The sequence below is a fragment of the Euphorbia lathyris genome, chromosome 3 (assembly GCF_963576675.1).
Source record: "Euphorbia lathyris chromosome 3, ddEupLath1.1, whole genome shotgun sequence".
Lineage (NCBI taxonomy): Eukaryota > Viridiplantae > Streptophyta > Magnoliopsida > Malpighiales > Euphorbiaceae > Euphorbia > Euphorbia lathyris.
The window spans coordinates 79,438,860-79,452,349 of record NC_088912.1 but is presented as its reverse complement, the minus strand read 5'-3'; positions in this window follow the sequence as shown (position 1 = coordinate 79,452,349).

Sequence of the window (13,490 nt, the reverse complement as noted above, 5' to 3'; positions counted from 1 at the left end):
ATATACCTCTCATAGTTCAAGAGCAAAACAACTCAATAGACAAAGGATAGGGTAAAGGGAAGGATAAAGGGAAAACGATATTTAGGTTATTATCCTTAAATGGTAAGACAGTAATTACATGAGTGGAAAAACAGTAAATTACAGAAAGAAACATAAAAACTGACGGTTGTGGCTCTTTGTTCGTTTTGCTGAAAAATCATCCCACACGCCGAGTGGCTGGCATTCTGCTCCAAGTTGGAGTTCCCTTCGAGTCTCACATGCTGAGTGATGGTGCACACGCCGAGTGGTTGGCATTCTGCTCCAAGTTGGAGCTCCTTCGATCCTCACACGACGTGTGGGGATTAAAATCAAACTTCCACATTTACAGTCTCGGCCTCACACGGCGTGTGAGCAAGGTCACATGCAGAGTGAGGACTTTTTACTCTAATGCCCTTTTTCACCCTCATTCTGGCTCTTGTGTTGGAGATGTCCACATCACTTTAAAAAAACTTAATTAATAAAAGTAATAAAATATATTTATTATTGACAAACACAACTCGAATCTTCTAAATTACATAGGTTATCCTTAACTTGTAAACACATTATACGAAAATGATATTAATGGACTTTTAGATGATTATAGTTAACCTATTGTTCCAAAAATAACATAATTATATCTTCCTATATTTTTAAATTTCACCATTAACATTAGTACATAGTAAAATTAATGTGACCCAAAAATACGACATGAAATCAACACTAATCTGATTAGGTTAATACTATTATAACACATAATTTTCTAGGTTGAATTAGAATTTACTCATTTCTAACTTGATAATGACATGGATACAAAACTTCTCGGATAATTGTCACCTTTGATAAAAGCGTAAGTAAAGCCACATTCCAAGATAAACATGGTAGATTTGAAACTCGGTAGACAGATTTTAAATAACAAAATAAACATGTCCAGAAACTAGTATCTTGAGAACTCTTACCATTCTCATCAGTGTGATTGAGCTTATTTTTATTTATTTCAACACATTAAGTTTTTTAATCTTTTATTTTTATCGCATTAAATAATATTTGATGACCATAAAATTAGTTTTGATAATAAACCCCGATTAATAAAATATTATTTATTTCGTTGTATTTGCAACTTGTTAACAGTTTAAAAATAGCTTCTTATATGTGAGATGTGGCGATAAAGAATTATAAAAATCTTATTTAAAGATTAACTTAGATAGCCCTTCCCCCTAGGCTCTGATACCAAAAAGTGAAATCGAGAGGATAGCCTTCTAAGAGGATAAGAAACTATAAAGTGTGTCTGTTAAAACATCTAATATTTTCATCCTCTTATTATAAGTTTGACAGTTGCACTTTCCTTTGTAATGAAGAAGTCTGTTAGCAGCATGATTATATACTTTCAAAAGGGCTAATTTATTTAATATTAAAACTATTTCATGTTCCTCTGTAAAACACAATCTATTTAGGGATGAAATAAACTGATCAATATCTGAAGATATAAAATTAGAATTAGAATTTTGTCCTGAATTCGAAAATGAAAAACTCATATTGTGTACTTTTATAAGAAATCAGTTTGCTAACATACTATCAATAAAACGTATCATTGAACCAACAAAACAACGTTTTATAAAAACATCAACACAATCACAATGATCATCTGAATGTGATTGTATAGAGTTTTCATGTAACGAATCTAGAGAACTTAATAGTTCTTCTCTTAATTCTCTAAGATCATTTGAAAATTCTAATCTGTAAAAACGATCAACAAATTTTTCAACAAAAGTACTCATTTTTAGAATAAAATACCTGAAGTATTATTAATATCTGAAGAAGAATTACAATCGTCGACAGGAGAAGGAGGGGTAGTACATGAACAAGCTTTTGAGAATACAAGTTGCAAGTCTAAGGTTTTATTACAATGAGAGGTAGAAATAAGAAGAAGGGTTTTCTGTTTTTTTTTATCTATCTTGAAGGATGTTGGGTTGCTGTATTCGTTCTGCCCTTTGATGAAGAGTGAAAGCCTTGTTTTATAGCTGAAGAGAAGTGTAATTGTTCTGATGAGGAGCCTTATCATCTGTTGAGTTGGCGATTTCTGAATGGTCTCTTATCCTTTGGAAATCTAATAATCTTATCTAGATCTGGTAACCTTATCTTCGAGATGATGTTGTGTCTGCCAATTTCTTGAATAATGCAATTGTGACTGTTGACAATGTTGTCTGCTTGTGCTGAGTGGGTTCCTGTGGATAATAATTCATCATTTCGGATTTTTTTATTATTTATTTATTTTTATTATTATTATTTTTTTTTTAAGTCATAATTTTGCCTAGACTGCCCCTAAGGGTTTTCAGTCTAGCATGACTCTTTATTTTACATTTCACTAATTTTAATTTTTACATTACTGATTCAAAAATTATTTAGATGACAATATCTGCAAAAGGATCTTGAGAATCTTGAAAATGACGTGGTTGAGGAGGAGGAGTTTCATCGTCTGAAGTACTCATTTCTGAACATGCCTTTGAAAGAATATCTGCCACTTCTGCTTCTGATTTAGCTGAGGATAATAAGTTGATTAACTGATTTTTAGTTCTTTGAAACTCTGATGCTTGTGGCTGCTATTGCTGCTGTTTAGAATTTATTTCGCTTGAATAATAAATGAATACTGCTTCTTCATTAGCTTTGCTGATGTCGAATGATTCCCACCATTTAACCCTGTATTCTCGATAAAGAACTGCGAGAGAATTTTCTGATGAGAAATGATACGTCCAGGTGATAATCCATGGTACATGAAATGTAGCAGAAAAATTTAAAAGCATATTATGTGGAGCTAATGGGTTTTGAGGACTTCCACTGTTGTAGCTTAAAAATTTCGAATATCCCGGTTGAACCGCCCGTGGGAAGATTTCTTCTCGTGTCCCAAAAAACTTAAACCATCTGACGAACCAATTTGGAGTTTCTCCAGAAAATTTGTTTCCAAACTAAAAGAACCAAGAATGATTATAATTCCTTAAATAAAACGCCTTATACCAAGCTTCTTGATAATCATAGTAGCTGTAGATCATTCTTTCGGGATTCCCTGATAATGTCTTCATAGAATAAGGTTTCTGATTCCATTCTTTCTGAGTGATCACCTTGATAATTTTAACCTTGCTATATCCAATTCTGGTAGCATCCTCTGAATTAGAATTGTGTTCAATTTCGACTGACTCGGTATCTATTAGAATCGTCTGATAAAACTCTCTTGTATCTGTTCATATCGTCTTCATGAAAATGAAATCCATTGGGGAATATAAAGCCGATCAACCTATAGAAGCTTTGATTTTCTACCAAGCTGATCTCTTCAGGTTCAAGGATTTTGACAAACTGTCGATTGGGATTTTGAAAATATTGAGTAGCTGTTTTCTTGGGAGTAGAGGTGGAGGAAGAGGTTTGAGACTTTGGAGAATTAGGAGAATGTGCGAGAACTGATGAATATGTAGAGGATTTGGTTTGTGGTAATTGGGGTCTTAGTATAGGTGAGGCAAAGGCTGGATGTCTAGGTATAGGGCTAAGGGGAGCAAATTGGTTAGGGGAGATAAACTGATTAGAATTGGTTGACTGAGGAGAATTTTGATAAAGAGTAGCTTTAGTTAAAATAACTTTCTTATTAGAATTTAGACTCATTTTCCCTGTAAAAATTCACGAGAAAGAAAATCAGGTAAGCTATTATTTTTTCCTTTTATAAATTCAATATCAAAATCAAAATTACTTAATAGAGCTTGCCATCTAGCAAAAATTTGTTTTGAAATAAGGTTTTTAACATCTTTTTCTAGAACATGCTTTGCCGATAAACAGTCGATTCTAAGTAAAAACCTTTTCATATATAAATCGTCTTCAAACTTTGTAATGCACAAGACTATGCTTAAAATTTCTTTCTTAATAGTAGAATAATTCTTTTGAGCCTGATTCCAACTTCCTGAATAAAATCTTACTAATTCTTCTTTATCGAATCCTTTTCTTTTTTGTTTAAGAACACCCCCGTATCCTATATCACTTGCATCGGTTTCAACAATAAGAAAAGCATCCGGATGAGGGATATTAAGACAATGAAGACTTTTGATCTTTTCTTTAATTTCTCTAACTATTTTATAATGTTCTTCGGTCCATGGTTCTGGATTCTTCTTTAACCTATTGTATAATGGCTTGCATAATTTTCCTAAATCTTTGAAAAAATCATGAACATAGTTTAAACATCCTAGGAACCTTTGTAGTTGTTTTTATCTTTCATTTCGTTGGGAATTTTACTGGTAAATTCTAAACTCCTATTGATAGGTTTTATCGTCCCTTGGTCAATGTCAGTCCTAGAATCTAATATTCGTTTGAAAAAGTTTCATTTTACTAGCAGAAACAACAAGCCCGTTTGAGTGTATAACATTATAAAATTTTCTTAAATGACTAATGTGCTGATTAATAGAAGATGAGAATATTAAGACATTATCGATATAAACTATTGAGAATTCATTTAAAGGTTTTAGTATATCATTCATAATATTTTGAAATTCTGATAGAGCATTTTTTAAGCCAAAAGGCATAACATTCCATTCAAAATGGCCAAAAGGTACATTAAATCCAGTTTTATATCTTTCTTTTTCTTCAATCTGAATTTGCCAAAAACCTGATTTCATATCGAATTTGGAGAAAATCTTTGCATTATAAAGCCTTTTTAATAAATCTCTTTTATTTGGCATTGGATATCTAATCGGGTAAATTTCATCGATGGTGTACAACCTTTGTCCCATTTCACACTTTGGTGTACAACCTTCAATTTGTCTCACTAATATGTACGAACTTATAGGTGACCTCCCACTATGGTGTACAACATGTAAAAATGACCGGTCAACGCTCAGTCAACGCGCCACCTAAGCTTTGACTGGTCAAAAAGTAAAAAAAATTAACCACTTAATATAAAATTACTTCTATACCCTTATCTCTCTATCTATTCATCTTCTTCCCTCCATTTCTTTCTCTCTCTAACTCCTCTCTCTCTCTCTAATCTCTTTCTCTCCCTTCCATCAAACTCTCATCAATTCTATATCCAAAACAAGATTTATTCTATATCAAACTCTCTCTCTAACCTTTTGAACTTAATTGACTACTGAAGTTATTCCTTCTAACTGAAAATTAAGATTTATTGTAATTTGCATTGTATAGGATTATGTAATTAAGATTTTCATATAACTCTTACTAATTTTAGTTAACTCTTAAACCAGTCAACTTGATAGCAAAATTGATAATCACATGACCTCTTGTTCCAACTATATCCCGTAACTGGTAATTAAGGAACCTAAGAGAATCCACCGGAAAACCAATATCAGTAATCGGAATTTGACACCAGCCCAATAAAAGCTTACCCACTATGAGCCTTTTAGTGTTGAGTTAAAGACATATAAGGGGAAGCTGAGAGAAGAGTATCTGTTAGAATTTATCGCCCGATGTAGAATTTATCGCCCGAGTTGAAGACACCTGGCCATTCTTATCACCAGTTTCTGATGTAATTCTGGCTAACTTGCCACTTACGGATTTTATTCACCCACTCATGTTATACAATAATTTTATTGGATTTATATTATGATTTTGTTCTATCTGTAACATTTGCTATATATATATATATATATTTTGATAAAGTATTCTATATATTTTAATAAGTATGTGTATGTTGAGTCATTGTTCTTGAACTTATATTCATCCATAATTTATGCCTGGATATATATTTTTTCTTCAGCTCATTCAATAGGAAAATGAAAATGGCGGTTGAAATAATTTCCGAGGGATGCATAAAACCATCTATTCCACTGCTCTTTTCAATCCCGATTCCTAATCTCCCAAAGATCACTTCATAAGAGTTTGATGGAAGAGAGAGAAAGAGGTTACAGAGAGGAGTTAGAGAGAGAAATTTGAAGATAGAGAAAGAAATGGAGGGAAGAAGATGAATAGATGGAGAGATAGGGGTATAGAAGTAGTTTTATATTAAGTGGTTAATTTTTTTGTTACTTTTTGACCGATCAAAGCTGAGGTGGCGCGTTGACTGAGCGTTGACCGGTCATTTTTACCTGATGTACACCATAGTGGGAGGTCACCTATAAGTTTGTACATATTAGTGAGACAAATTGAAGGTTGTACACCAAAGTGTGAAATGGGACAAAGATTGTACACCATCGATGAAATTTACCCATATCTAATCCATTGAAGTACCTTATTTAAGGGTTTATAATTAATAACTAACCTAGGAGTTCCTCTTTCAATTTCTGATGCGTTCATAACATAGAAGGCAGAACAAGACCATGGAGACTTAGAATCTTTAACTAAACCCCTTTCTTTTAAATCTTGAATCTCTTTTCTACAAAACTTTTCTAATTCTTCTGACATATGAATAGCTTTAGACCTAGTAGGGATTTTCTTCTCATCAAATTCTTTAATATATGGTAAGCTTACAATATGTTGTTTTCTATTCCAAAAAGCATTAGGAACAGGAACACAAATGTCTTTCGAAAATGTATCTTCTATTTCTTTGATTTTTTTCTTAATCTCTAAATCTTCTAATTGGATTCCAATCCTTTTTTCTTCGATCTCATTTATCAAATATTTAATTTGTTTTTGCTTATTCTGAATTAAATTGATTTTCTGAATATTATTTTTTAATTGACTAACTTCTTTTGTTATCATTAGAAAAGCAAATTCAAAGAGAATATCTTTATCTAAGACTTTTGTTAAAATACCATTATCGCAAACTTGAAATGGATACAACATAGTTATAAAAGGAGTCCCTAAGATTAGGGCTGAGTTTAGATTTTTTACTAGAATCAAATGAGTCTTATAACAATATCCTTTGTTACAAATCTTTACTCTAGGTAATTTATAGTTTATAATTAACTTTGCACCACTAGCCGTACTTAGTCTCTCTGAGGTTTTTTCATAATATTGGGTTGGCACAATTCCTTCTTGAATACAATTTTGATCAGCTCCACTGTCAATGAGTGTTAAAGTTTCTAAATGAAAATCATTATTAATTATTATACTTAATTTTACATACCATTTTTGATAATTAATTCGAGAGATATAATTTATTACAATTCTACTTGAAGAGGCTTCGTTCTTCTTTTCTTGAATGATATTGCTTAAATTTATTTGAAAATTTACTATTTCTAAATTTTGAATTTTCCCTTTTAATACCTTATCTCTTATTTTATGTTTTTTATTTCTTCTTGTAGATCTTGAATTGAGGTTTCTTTGGGAACATTAAATTTGTCACAAATTTCTTTGAAATTATAAGGCTTAAAATTCTTATCTCTTGCTCCTATAATATATTTTAACTTTAACAAATAACTTTTCTTAACTTCTGGGTCATCTATTTTATCAATAATATCTAATAAAAATTTCTTTTCATTATTTAACATATTTATACTATTACATTGACAGGGCCCTTCACAAGCACATGAATCAGTTTCAGTGCTCGTACTTACCTCTTCACTTATAATATTCAAATCATCATCAGAGTAATCAGAAATTTCACTATTTTCTGAAGAGTCATTAATCATTATTTTCATTATTTCTTCCTTTAATTCTTCTGTTATATCTAAGTTATTTATTCTCTTTTTCACCTTACAGTCTCTTGAATAATGTCATTGTTTACCACACTTATAGCAAATGACTATGTCCTTTTTAGAATATTGCTTAGGTTTTTTAGTTTTATAATGTCTCTTTTTTACGGGTCTTTTCTCTTGATAATTTTCTCCTTTTTTATTATAACTCATAGGGTTCCTTTTTCTAGGAACACTTATTCTTTTTAATCTTTTCTTATGTCTAGCTGATGGAGCACTTATTTGTTCATAACCATATTGTTGGCAGAATGAACCTAATTCCTTCCTTCCTAGCATACTCTCCTTTTTCAATTTGGCTCTAAGTTTTAAATCTGTACAAATGGCTAAACCTTCATTATTAATATAATTTATTAACTGTCCATAGGTTAACTCTTGATAAGGAACCATTCCATTATAATCAGCTTTCAATTTAGTTCGAATTCTTTCTGCAAATAATTTGGGTAAACCTGTAATAAACCTTTCTTTCCAATAAGCATTATTACAATCTTCTCTAGACATTACTTTGGTTAAAAATAAATCTTTATACCACCTAAAATCTTGTAATTTAGGACAAGTTAAGTTTTGTAAGATTTCTGAATTTCTATCTTGGTATTGTCTTGGGTCTCCTACAAAACTTTTCATAATAGCAAAGACTAAAGTTGCTACCATATCATCTTGAGACGTTTCTATTACTTGACCATGTTCCTCTTTAATAATTATCTTTTTTGCAGTTAAAACCTTTTGCTTATCATGGAAGGAAATATAGTAATCCCACCATCCTTTTAACTGACCAGTAAAACCAGATATTAAGGCTTGGACAACTTGTAACTCAGTATTTCCTCTTGCTTGAACTATATTTCTTTCTTCATATTGAACATCAGGTGGTGTTGGTTGTGGATAAAAATTTTTTGTTTCAGGTCTCGGAGTGTATGTATTAAACCTTATTTTTTGAACTGTAAATCGCTCTTCTATATTTCTTATATTTTGCTGTTCTTCATCAGATTGTTCATCATCAGTCTTTGATTGATTGTTCTTATTAATAACTGTAATTTGCTTATCATTTAACTTTTCGTTTAGGCTTAATAGTGATAATTTTTCTTCAATTTTCTTTAAAACTGAATCTTCACCTTTTAGGCTAATCATTGTTCCTGGAGAAAATTCAAATGGATTCTCCATTAACTGATTTTGAAGTACTTGGGAATGATACTGTTTTATTATCAATTATATTAGAATCTTGAACTATAGATTCTACTCTATTTAATTGAGTGGTCACTGTATTTAGAATCTTATTTGTATAATTATTTTGTAAAATAACATGTTGTACTTCCTTATTAACATCTAGATCACCTCTTATTTCTCTGAATGGTTCTGCAATATATATGCTTTTTCTTCCCCTTTTATAATAATCTTTTCTAATGGTGGATGTATGGCAATTACAGTTTTATTATCTACTATGGTCCAAGTTTTAGTAATTTTAGAACACGTATTGAGTTCTTTGTTAAAAGGAAACTCAATTTTATTTTCATAACAGTAGTTTTCAAACCATAAGAATAGCGGAATGTTAATTTTCATTTTTTCCATATTTTCATACCAAATCGTTCTAAATGTGTTTAATTCCTGTTGGGTAAAATTACTAAAATACCATTCTCTTTTTTCTTTATTATATTCGGCTTTCAATTCTTCTCTTAAGTATTCTTTATTTATTTGAAAATCTCTCATTTTTAATTTATTTGGGAAAATGCTTCCATTTGAGATCTAGTTGGACTTATTGAAGATTCACTTTTCTGTTCTTCAGTATAAATTGGCCTAGGAATATTTTCATTAAAATCTACTCCTCTTATATCTAAATTCCTGACTGAAGCACTACGTGGGATAGAACTCATAGAACTAGTTGAAGGCCTATTATTGAATAGGTGGAAATTCTGGCTGGCTGAAACATACTGGCTGAAAAGTCAATTCTGACCGAACCATCGCTTTGTTCAGTTATAGTTGAAAATTGATTATCAATATTAATTGGACTAGGTTCACATATCTCTTGAAAATCCCAGCTTCCTGACCTAGTAATTTCGTTCCATTTTAGCCTTTTAGGAATCTGTATATTAGAATGAGCTTTATTTGCTTCAAATAATAGGGTTTCATCCCTTTTTAGTGTCCTTTTTGATCTTGGGTTCAAGGTTGTGGTCATAACTTTATAATATATTCTATAAATTACTGCTACTGACCTAACATTATCCTTAAAATTTAAGTTTTTAGTTTTAACTGTCAGGGTTAATGTGTCTAATATATTGGGATCATAGAGACTTATAGAGAATCCAGAATAACAATTAAAATATACAGGACCATTAGCTAAATTAGTTTCTGCCATAGCTAAAAGAGAATTAGTGAAGTTTACATGTCTAGCATCTCTTAAACACATTAATACAGGAATATCAAGACCTAATCTAAACAATGGTTTTATTGCAATCTGAACAGATCCAATATGTAAAAATTTGTATCTTTTACCTTTATGTTCATTTATTGCTCTTTCTGAAAATAACTGTATGTTTTCATGTTCTTGATTTATAGCTACAGTTTGTTCTGTCGTCTTAATAGAATAATCAGTCAATAATTCAAATGTGCCAACTGAATAAATTGTTTTAACATCCTGTTTAGGTATTGTCTAGTCAAATAGGTCATTTTCGATTTGTGCAGCATTTATTTCCATGGAGTTTAAGTCTGAATTATTATCATCTTCTGAGTTTGAACTAGAGCCTATATTTCGAGAAAGAAATCTAGATAATCTACTCATTTAAGACTGTATTAAATTTAACTAGAGGTTAAACAGTAGAAATTGACCCTGTGTTTTGACGGGACCACCCAACCAATGCGGGACCACTTACGCGTATTTTAAGCTCACTTTGGCTGACCAACGCATAGCCTTCAGGGCGGACCAACGTTTCCACACTTTAGTTCCTTCTTCTTGTTATACCTGCTAGATCTTAATCTTACACAGTCTAAAAAACTGTAGATTAACTTAGATAGCCCTTCCCCCCAGGCTCTGATACCAAAAAGTGAAATCGAGAGGATCGCCTTCTAAGAGGATAAGAAACTATAGTTTAAAAATAGCTTCTTATATGTGAGATGTGGCGATAAAGAATTATAAAAATCTTATTTAAATCACAAAAAAAAAAAAAATTCAAACACAGATAAAATAAGTGATAATATTAAGTTATTGGGCTTTTGGCAGTTGAGTCCTGGCCATAATCCGGAGTCGTCATATGAGCTCGATTCCACCAAAGTCCATAATTGCATTCTTCTTGGCCGAAGCCATGACTTCGGCCACTTGACGCCCGAAAGTTTCTCTTCGGGAGCTGCTTAAGGAGACATGTGGACCAATGAGCATTCTGGATTCCAAAAACACGCTCCCCAATCTCATATATGTCATAGCATAGAAAGATAGGGTCTGAAGACCAATCAAATGTTGTCACATGTCCAGGTACACCATATTTTTACTTATAAATAGCTTGGAAGCCCACGTTCGCATGTATCTTACTGATAAGTGCAAAAAGTAACAAGTAAACATGCTTTATTTTCGTACTTATTCGTATTTTATTCCTTGATTTTGGAGCTTTTTACTTGTTATTATCATAAGGTACTTGCAGGAGTCAATTTGGAGAAAGTAAAGCTATTCGGAGCTTAATTGGGCATTTTTACCTAAGTTGCAGAATTTTGATCAGAGATGACTTAGTCTGGCCCAAGACTAAGGAAGGTCGACAACAGCAGAATTGCCAACTCAGCAGATTCAAGATTTACTTTGTGTACAAGCATCCTAGTATGCGAAGGACTGTTCAAAATCATCTGATTCCGTGGGGAATGGGGAGTTTTGGTTAGAATAGGACTCTTATGACCTTTTTCCTTTAGATTTAGATAACTAAAAGGGGATTACGATGTTTTTTTTTTGTTTTTAGGTTTTCTTTGAGTATTAAACTTTGCTGAGAATTCCAGAACAGGGAGAACTTGTTTTATCTTCAAGGTTTTGTAAAGCTATCATAGCCAAGTTCCATGGTTATGAGTAGCTAAACCCTTTGTTTCGGTTAAGGGATAATTCGAAGGCAGGAATCTTCAAGTATTGTGAGATCGTTTCTCTTTTAGTATTTTCTCTTTATTCATATCATTCGTTGATTCACTGTGTTTAGAGATTTTATCTCACTTGTTAGTTTGCTTTTGAATGATAAGGCCGATTGTTCATTTGATTAAACTGGCATATAGCTGTCGGATTAAACTAGATAATCAACGAATCATTATTTAGTTAAATCTGAATTAGTAGCAATTGATGCTATAAAGTTGAAATCTAGATTGTATTTGGGGATAATCAGGTCGACAATCTGAGAGCTCTTCGAGTGACATTAATACATCTATTTCCGACTTTATCACATCAAGTGAATGAGTAATTAAGTTTCTGAACCGATATCGCTGAGAATCGGTTGGCTTAGATTAGTTTCTTCTAATTCATAACGCTGTTAACGAGTTGAATCTTAGCCGTTGAGGTAAGGTTATTCGTTAATTAGGAGTTAACTACAGTCTTACTTGGTTAATTCATTATTTAGGAAGAATATACCAAACTAATCTGATATGCAATTTAGAAGAAACATCATTTCTGTCAATGATCAAGACTAACCGAATTCATTGCCTGAGAATCCCTTAGCTGAAATTCTAATTAATCATTTTATTCAATTTCAACTCAACTCTATTGCTTTTGTTAATTTAGCAATCAACTATTCCAATTCCCCCTTTCTACTTTTTATATTTGCTTGGTTATATTTACAAATTAGATCAGTATTAGTCCTTTGGGTACGACCTTTGCTTACCCTTGTGCAAGCCTAAGGGCTGTGAAGTTATATTTTATTTTTGGTGGATTCGACAACCGTCACTTACTTCAATCATTGTATTACTCATTTCCTTGTTCTAAGTTAACTTGAGGGTTCGCCGGAACACCATCCCCTTTTCTGACGTTCTTTATGATCTTAAGTCATCAGAAGCACTCGGAAGTGAAGTTTTCAAGAAGTTCCATATCAATGAGTAATGTTCTTTTAACTTAATCACATGAGTTTAATACAACAAAAAAAATCACAAGCTTGATGTGTTAAAATAAAAAAAAAAAAATTAAAGACTCAATCGGACTAAAAATTGGAATAATGAAGGACCTTAATTAGGATACAATTTTCCAATAAAATTAGATAAAGCATTTAAAATTCTATTCCAATGATATCCACACAAAGAAACCCTAGTTTCAAAATTAGAAGTTTCAAATTACAAAGCAGTAGCAACTAATCCTAATCCTAATCCTAGCTAGATTCGCATCTACTAATGTAAATCAGGTTAATTAGTTTTTATTTGTAAATTGGATTTGGATGACGAAAGCAAAAACCTCTCAACCAAACAAATTAGACCTACATGTTCTCGTACGAAGCAAAATCCTTAAAAAAAAAAAAAAAATAGTGTTTGTATGAGAAGAGACAGAATTGTTAATTAGGATTAGGATTAGATCATATTTTATAATATTTATTTTTAGTTTCTTTCAAACGTCTCTTTCTTGTGTTCAAACTCTCTGGAGATGCTTCTTGCTCTTGGCATTTTGTCACAGGTAGTTTTGAGATTTGAATTTTATACTATCTACTGTCCTAACTTTTTAATTAATATTGTTTTCCTTCATTAACTTTGTTTACTCTAAATTAATTAGCTTCTATTTTATTGCTATGAAAAAATAAATTGCAAAAATATCTTTAACGTTTACACGTAGGAGTAATTTTAGCTTTAATATTTGCCCTCAGAGATAATATTGGTGTGAAACAGATTAAAACTGACTAAAATTTTATGAAATTGTAAATGAGCTGA